This window comes from Eumetopias jubatus, unplaced genomic scaffold (genome assembly GCF_037043125.1).
Source record: "Eumetopias jubatus isolate StellerSeaLion01/CBP00866 unplaced genomic scaffold, mEumJub1_p1.0 scaffold_2, whole genome shotgun sequence".
Lineage (NCBI taxonomy): Eukaryota > Metazoa > Chordata > Mammalia > Carnivora > Otariidae > Eumetopias > Eumetopias jubatus.
The window spans coordinates 11,161,987-11,169,787 of NW_028274808.1; the positions used below are offsets into that span (position 1 = coordinate 11,161,987).

The 7,801-nt window shown below is 34.5% G+C and overlaps 1 non-coding gene across 1 annotated transcript; it reads left to right on the forward strand.

The window, feature by feature from the left end:
- Positions 1-779: 779 nt before the first annotated feature.
- On the forward strand, positions 780-903 carry LOC114206254 (small nucleolar RNA SNORD22). The gene has a single exon (XR_003608587.1). It is a non-coding gene; the product is annotated as a small nucleolar RNA SNORD22 (small nucleolar RNA).
- The last annotated feature ends 6,898 nt before the right edge of the window (positions 904-7,801 follow it).

Consider the following 7,801-nt stretch of genomic DNA (forward strand, 5'->3'; position numbering starts at 1 on the left):
TATATTCCACCTCCAGTATTTTGAATTGTGAGTGTATATATGTATAGGGGTTAATTGTGTGTGTGTGTGTGTGAGTGTGTGTATATGTATGTGTATGTAGGTGTGTGTGCATCTATCTACATTTTATATCTCTATCTATCTATCTATCTATCTATCTATCTATCTATCTATATCTCAAACATCCACTGTGTATAGTGGGGGAAAGCTGAGAAAGGAGTTGTAAAAAAGTTTAAGTTTTTGAAAATGAATAATATGGAGAGAAATTAATTAAAATATATATTGCTTGTTAGGAGAAAAGCAACAGTAAATGCTTTAACTTAAATATAACTCAATATACTTTAAGGCTTTGTGGATGCATTTAATGTGAAGGCAAGCATGTGAAATCATGTTTTGTACACATTGTATTTGTAGAGGTTTTATTTTTGCAGTTGGGTAAATCAGTTGTGATTATTATAGTTTATTGCTATATTTGCCAGAGTTGACATAGTACTAGATTATAATGGAATTAGTTTCTTCCAAACCTCATGGTTGAAACCCCAGTAGCCATTACAGATATATACTGAGCCCTTTTAGACTGTTGATGAAGAAGCTATATGGGTTGCATCATCACAATCAATGATAAATATGAAATATGGTAATAATTTTATTTTTTACTGAAAATTAATTCTTTATTAAAATGACTAATGTATATACACATATATAAGTGTATGTATGCATAAATATTCATGTGCATAGTAATACAAACTAGCTTTTGTCTAAATATTAAGAACATGTGGAAGTCCCAGTGAAGTAAGATTCAGGGACATATCTCCTGTCACAGTCCCAGATCCTGTAAAGGTGAACCCTCTGGGGCTGGCTGGGGAGAGGAGGAAAGTTTATTGCAAAAGGAACTGTCTGAGGGAGCATAGGATTTCTAGACAAGGGAAAGAGAGAAATAATCATTTCTTGAGAATCAGTTAATTTTTTTTTCCATCTGAAGAAAGAACAAGACAAATATATCACAATTCTCAGAAGACATCAAAAAGGGAATTTTCTAACTGCTAAAATTAACATAAAATCATTTCAGCCTTTCCAAATAAAGTTTTTTTAAAATTTTATTTATTTATTTATTTATTTATTTATTTATTTATTTATTTATTTAGAGCATGCTAGTGGGGGCGGGGGGCAGAAGGAGAGGGAGATGGAGAGAGAATCTCCAGCCAACTCCTCTCTGAGCCTGGAGCTTAATGTGGGGCTCGATCCCTGGACCTTGAGATCATGATCTGAGCCAAAATCAACAGTCAGATGCCTAACTGATTGAGCCACCCAGGCACCGCCCAAATAAAATTTTATTTTAACTTTCAAATATAAAAGAACATGTTGAAGGCATATGATGTAATATATATATATATATATATATATATGTATATATATATATATATAATTTTTTTTTTACTAGCCACCCAGGTGCTCCAAAACTTTTTTATTTGGATTAGAAAAATAGATGCACACTGTAATAACAGTTTTGTATTAAGTATACCTTGAACATATGATGTAATATTATTCCATCTCTCCAACCCAACTACCTATACACAGTCTATTTTTCCAGTTTGTCTCATATTTTTATGATATCAAATTACCTCTGATACTGTTCTAGGTTTGAATGTATTTTCATAAAATTTTTTGAATGTTTAAACCTATCCATGTCTCATGAAAATTAATGCCAAATACTCATTTACTCCATGTCAGACACAATAACTGTGAATTTTCCAGTAATTTTTCACTTTGGCTGAAAAAGATGCTAAAATCAAGGAGTTGGTTACTAATTTAGCTATCTTTGTATCTCATAATGAACTTAATGACACAAATTGCTTTAAATATGACTATGAAAAATCACTCTAGTGACATAAACTGTCTAGAGGAGAATAGCTTCAGGTTAGAGAAATAATGATTTCTCATGACTTATGAGAAAGTCAAAAGCAGTAATAAAATCTTAGAAGGAAAATCACAGGCAGACAGGGGACCCTATGAGGAGTGAGGCAGCCAGGTTGGTGTGGCTCATAAAGATGTTTCTCCATGGGGATTCCTGATGACAGTAACTCTTTGTTATAGCATATCAATTTCTATCATATCTAGCCTTTGAGTCCTTCAGCCAGGAAAGGAAACAGTTTACATTATAATTGTCATGATGACAAATATAAACAAAAACAACAACAACAAAAAGACAGGTTCTTATTAGCTTCTAGGGGGAAAACTTCTTTTTTACATGGTGACCATGAATGTGCACTTTTTCTGTAACCTCAGCTCTCACTCATAGCATAAGGAAGGAAATAAGTGAACGTAATATGGCATTTGGTGTGGATAGAGATCAATGAGCCTACTTCATATCCGGCAATATTGTCAGTATGATACCTAAGAAAGACGTTTTGTTTTCAAAATGCTAATTCTACAACTCAACCATTGGGCACAAAGTCAAACACTGTGATCCAAAGAAAATCTCTGGAGAACATATGTATCACTAACCATGCCTTGTCATCCTTCTGTTATTCAGTAAAGAGATTTTGTCGGGGATATCCAATTTCTAGAAGATCCCTTAATAAGAAATTCAAAAATTAGGTTATATAGTCCCCAAGTTGACATTGATATCAATAGTGTCAGTATTGAACATATTAAAGGAAGCCAAAAATTGAACCAAATAAACAAATCATGACTCCACCATTGAAATGGTGGCTAATATTGACTCAGAAGAAGAGAAAATCATTTCAATCAATATTTGGTTAAGTTTCATTGCCTTTTTTTTTTTTTTTTACTTTCTATTACTATTATGGAAAAAACAAGTAAAATGTTAGGTTCTTTTATTGCTCATAAAATTCAAACTGAAAGCAAAGGCTACCAAAGAAACACAATCCCCCCATCTGGTCTTGACACACAATTAGTGAGTAAATAAGAGGAGAGAATCCATACATACTCCATCCCTGCCATATTGCCTTTCACTTGGTGAGAATGCTATGAGATTAAACTCAGACAGAGCTACAACTATACTTACCTCAGTTTGAGTTTGAAGATGTTGAGCAGAGTTGTATCATTGTAATGGAAATGACAGAGGGTTTAGAAACAGGATAGTGGGAAAGAGGGGACTAATTAGTTATGAATCAGACAATTAAGTCTTGGTTTCTTCCTACTGTTTAATTGAGTGTTACTTAAAACACTTGAACTTCAATCTGATACACTCTAAATTAGGGAAAATAATGAGGCTGATAATCCCTACCTTATTGGGTTGTGAGAAATAACTGAAAATGTAAAAATTAAGTACCTAATGTAGAGTGTACCTTTCAGAAATGGGAAGATTCTCTCTTTTGCGATTGTGGTTGGTTTTAATTTGTTATTGCTAGGAATACTTTAAGTTCCATATCTTTTCTAGATGAGTGAAAATGTACATGTCATAAAACCTGATTTTTGCTTTCTTCCTTTATAAAATAATAATTGCATCATCTGGCTTACCTAAGAATCTCAATGTAAATGAGATTTTTAACTTTAAAAACAATGTTACTAGATATGTTTATTTTTATCATTATTATTATACTAAATGAGCTAATATAGTTTAACTAAATTCAAGACAGCAATTCTTAAGTTCAACATCAGATTCATTCATTCATTCATTCACAAGATAGTTTTGAGCACCTACTCTGTGCTAGCAATGATCTACGTGCATTGATCCATAGATCTTAACAGTCCTGATAGGAGAAAAAGGTACTAAATTAGTGAATATATTCATAAGTAAGATAAAGATAAGATAAATTCATAAATATTCATAAATAAGATAAATAAGTAATTTTAAGTTTTGTGAAGAAAATAAAATAAGATGATGTAATATTGGAGTGGGATGGTATGTTAGCTGGAAAAGATGACATTTTAAGCTGGAATTGAATGTTCAGAAGGAGCAAGTCATGCAAGCATTAGGTGAATATCTGTCTAGACAGAGGGGTTAACAAGTGTACAACCCTAAGGAAAATGACGTTTGGCCCTTTGCAGGAGCAGAAATCTGTGTATGTATTGTGAACGACGCTTTTGCAGTAATAGAGACCACGTGTTTCACAATGCCTAAAGTGTTTACTATATGACTCTTTACAGAAAAAGTTTGTAAACCCCTAATCTAGCACAAGTGCTTTCTGGAGTGATATAAGAACTACGCACTAGAAACAGTAACCGTTTATCTGCTCATGAGCTGTGGTTCAGGAATTAAAGCAAACCCTTTCTTCTATTCCGCATGGCATGGTCTTAGATTATTCACTCAGTTATATTCAGCTGGTATTTGGGTGGATTTGGAAGATTCAAGAAAACTCTTTGCTCATTTGCTCTTTGTGTTTTGTGCCTCAGTGTTTTCCACAAGATCTCTCTCTCTCTCTTTCTTTCCCCTACTTTCTTCTCTCTTCTCTTCTCCCCTTCTCCTTCCCCATGCTCATCTCCCTTCTCCCCAACCCCTCTCCCATCTTCTTTTCCCTTCTCCTCTCCACACTCTCCTTTCTTCCCCTCTCCCACCTTTTCTTGTCAGTCTTCTCTTCCTTCCCCCCGCCCATCCCCTCTTCTCTTTTCTTGTCTCCTCTTCTGTGCCTCCACTATGGCTATATTGGCCTTTTGTTCACTCCACCCCCAAACAGTGTCTTAGTCTTAGGGTATTTATACTTCTTATATACCAGCTGCTTCAGGGAAGGGCCCTTCCAAGAGTCAGAGTCAGATGCTTCAGATTTTTAAGTCCTGGACTCAGTTGTCATACAGAATGACTTCTGCCACTTTTTGTTGCTCAAAATAGATCACAGAGCTAGCCCATATCTAAGGGGACAAGAAAAAGACTTGACTTCTTCATGGGGAAGTTCCAAGGTCACACTGAGAAGCACCATTTTTGATGAGAAATATTGTTGCGACAATCTTTAGAATCACAGTCTGCCAGAAGTGTACTTAGTGACACAATCAGTTTATATTCTGTCACAGCTCATCATCTCATCACATCATGGTAACTAAAAGTTTATAGAAAGTTCACCAATCTGAGGAACACATTGAGAACCACTGACCTAGGTTCTAGAACACTACACAGAGCCTTCAGGCTTCTTTTGATGATCCTAATAAGATATTGTAATATATTCATTTTATGTAGGATTATATAATTATACATAGAAATAATTCTAGAAAGGAGTTTGTAAATAAATACACAAAATTGCATTTCTGAAATATAATTTTCCCAAATGAAATATGATCGGAATTTGTCTTTATTTAATCAAATGCTTAATATACTTCAAGGTCTGGATATCAATTCATTAAAACAATCCTTTTTCTCCTTATAAAATTATGCCTCTCCAAGGGGCACTTGGGTGGTTCAGTCAGTTGAGTGTCTGCCTTCTGCTCAGGCCATGCTGTGTCAGGTTCCCTGCCCTGTGGGGGGCGGGGGGCTGCTTCTCCCTCTCCCTCTGCCTACCATAAATAAATAAAACATTTAAAAAATATTTCTGTCCTTTCATATAATTTGGCCTAATTCTTACCAGATGATATGAAATCTGACTAAAAGAGGCTGTTTTCCTGTACAAGGAAAGTATCTTAGGTTTAGCTATAATTGCCAAAGGTCCAGGTCATGATTTCTCAAGTAATTTTAAGGCTCTCAATATCTGAGAAAATATATCCCATGAAGGGAAGGGTTTTCATTCATTATAACCTGAAAGTATGAAAATACATTGAGTTCTTAAAGTGATCAACTAAGTTTTTTTTCTGGATTTCTGTGTGATATGGGATGTTAGGAATTTTCCATTATTTTGTGGACTTCTGCAAGATCTCTTTTAAAGAGGTGATTCATGGGTGCCTGGGTGGTTTAGTTGGTTAAGCGTTTGCCTTCAGCTCAGGTCATGATCCCAGGGTCCTGAGATTGAGCCCCTGCATAGAGCCCCACATCGGGCTCCCTGCTCAATGGGGAGCCTGCTTCACCCTCTCCCTCTTCAGTTCTCCCTGCTTGTGCTCTCTCTCTCTGTGTCAAATAAATAAAATAACATAAAAATCTTTAAAAAAATAAAGAGGTGATTCACAAGTAAATTTTTTAAATAAATCTTTTTTAAATCTACAATTAAAATTATACTTGTTATTGAACAAGGAAAATTAAGCTATTAAATAAAAATACTATTGCTAGAGGATTAGATGAAATTTACTATATATAATATACGTATTTATATAATTTAAGCCCTCCAAATGGTCTTATGTGCCTAATTTTTTAAATACAATTTGACGTAAATACATAGACTCATTACAAAGTAAAAGTTCTAAATCAAAGTACGTTTGTTCAGAAACAGATTTAAGTGAAATTGCATCATGAATGATTTCTACAATTTTGTGTTTCAACTCCCCCTTAACAGCAATCTGCACAATGCTGTCTCAGAATAGTGATTGAACATCATCTTTATACGATAAGGAAGGGAAAACACAACCCAAGAGTTTTCATTTGAAAACTTTTTCTAGGGATCTATATACTTTAGTAAGAATTTTTAGTGTGATATACAGTAACATTCTATTTGTAGAATAGTGGTACCTGGACATGTAGAAAAATCTAGTGAAAATGGGGGTCTAAGCTGGGATAAGCATTTTGCAGTTATCTTTTTATTTTCACATATTTGCCCTCTATATTAGTGGTTATATTACCCAAGATGCTCCACCTTGATGACTTTATTGATTCTTAAAGTGGGTTTAAATATACTTGTAAACATCAAAAAGAGTTAACTTCCCCTTTACAAATTATTTTACAAAAATAAATGAGTAAAGTGGCTCTTCAAAATTATATTCTTTTATTAAGCACTGCCTATGTGCTTCATAGGAAAACAATAAACTCTGAAGGAAAGAGGACAGATAAACTGAAAAAAAAAAAGACTTTGAAAAACATGACATGTACAAGAACACAAATAGCATAGTAGACAGGAACCTGAGGGTGTAGGTTTTTAGCTTGAGAGTTACATTATCCATGAAATCCTATGATAAATACTATGAGGTATAATATGATCAAATTCACATTTAATGATGACAATTTCAATGAGAATGTGTGATGAATACATGAGTTGGAGAGAAAGATTAAGATCCAGGATCTTTGATGTGAGACTCCTGGTAGTTCTCAGGAAATACAACTGGTGTGTTTGTTTAGAAGTCTCCCAAGCATTTGTTGTCTGTTAATGAGTTTCCAGTATTTATTTACAGCTATTTTGTCTTCCCAAAGCACAAAGAGAATCGTTCATGTTGAAGAATGAGAGAATGAAACATATATTCATATACCAGCCTGGCCCAGTTTAAGCCATGGCTCCACAGTATTAAATTTAATATGGGTACTATACAAATTAATATGTAGATAAGACTGCAATGAGAGGCACTAATTTTACTGATATGATAGAATAGGTAGAATCCTAGCTCCCCAAAAATATCACTATCCTAATTCTAACAACCTGTGAATATGTTACTTTACATGGCAAGGAGGGATTTAGCTTGTTGATTGACTAAATCTGCTAATCACCTAACTTTAGGAGATGGAACTTATTCTGAAATATCTAGTGGACCCAACGTAACCGTAACCATAAGGTTCCTTTACATGCGGAAGATGTTGGATTCAGAGTACTGTAGTTACTAACCATTGGTTCCTTTGAAGACGAAAAGAAGCCACAAACCAAGGAATGAGGGGGGAGTCTCTAGAATCTAGAAAAGTCAATGAAATCAATTGTTCCCTAGAACGCCCCAATGCAGCCCTGCCAGCACCTTGATGTTAGCCCAATGATACCCATTTTGCATAGCTGACCTCCAATGCAAG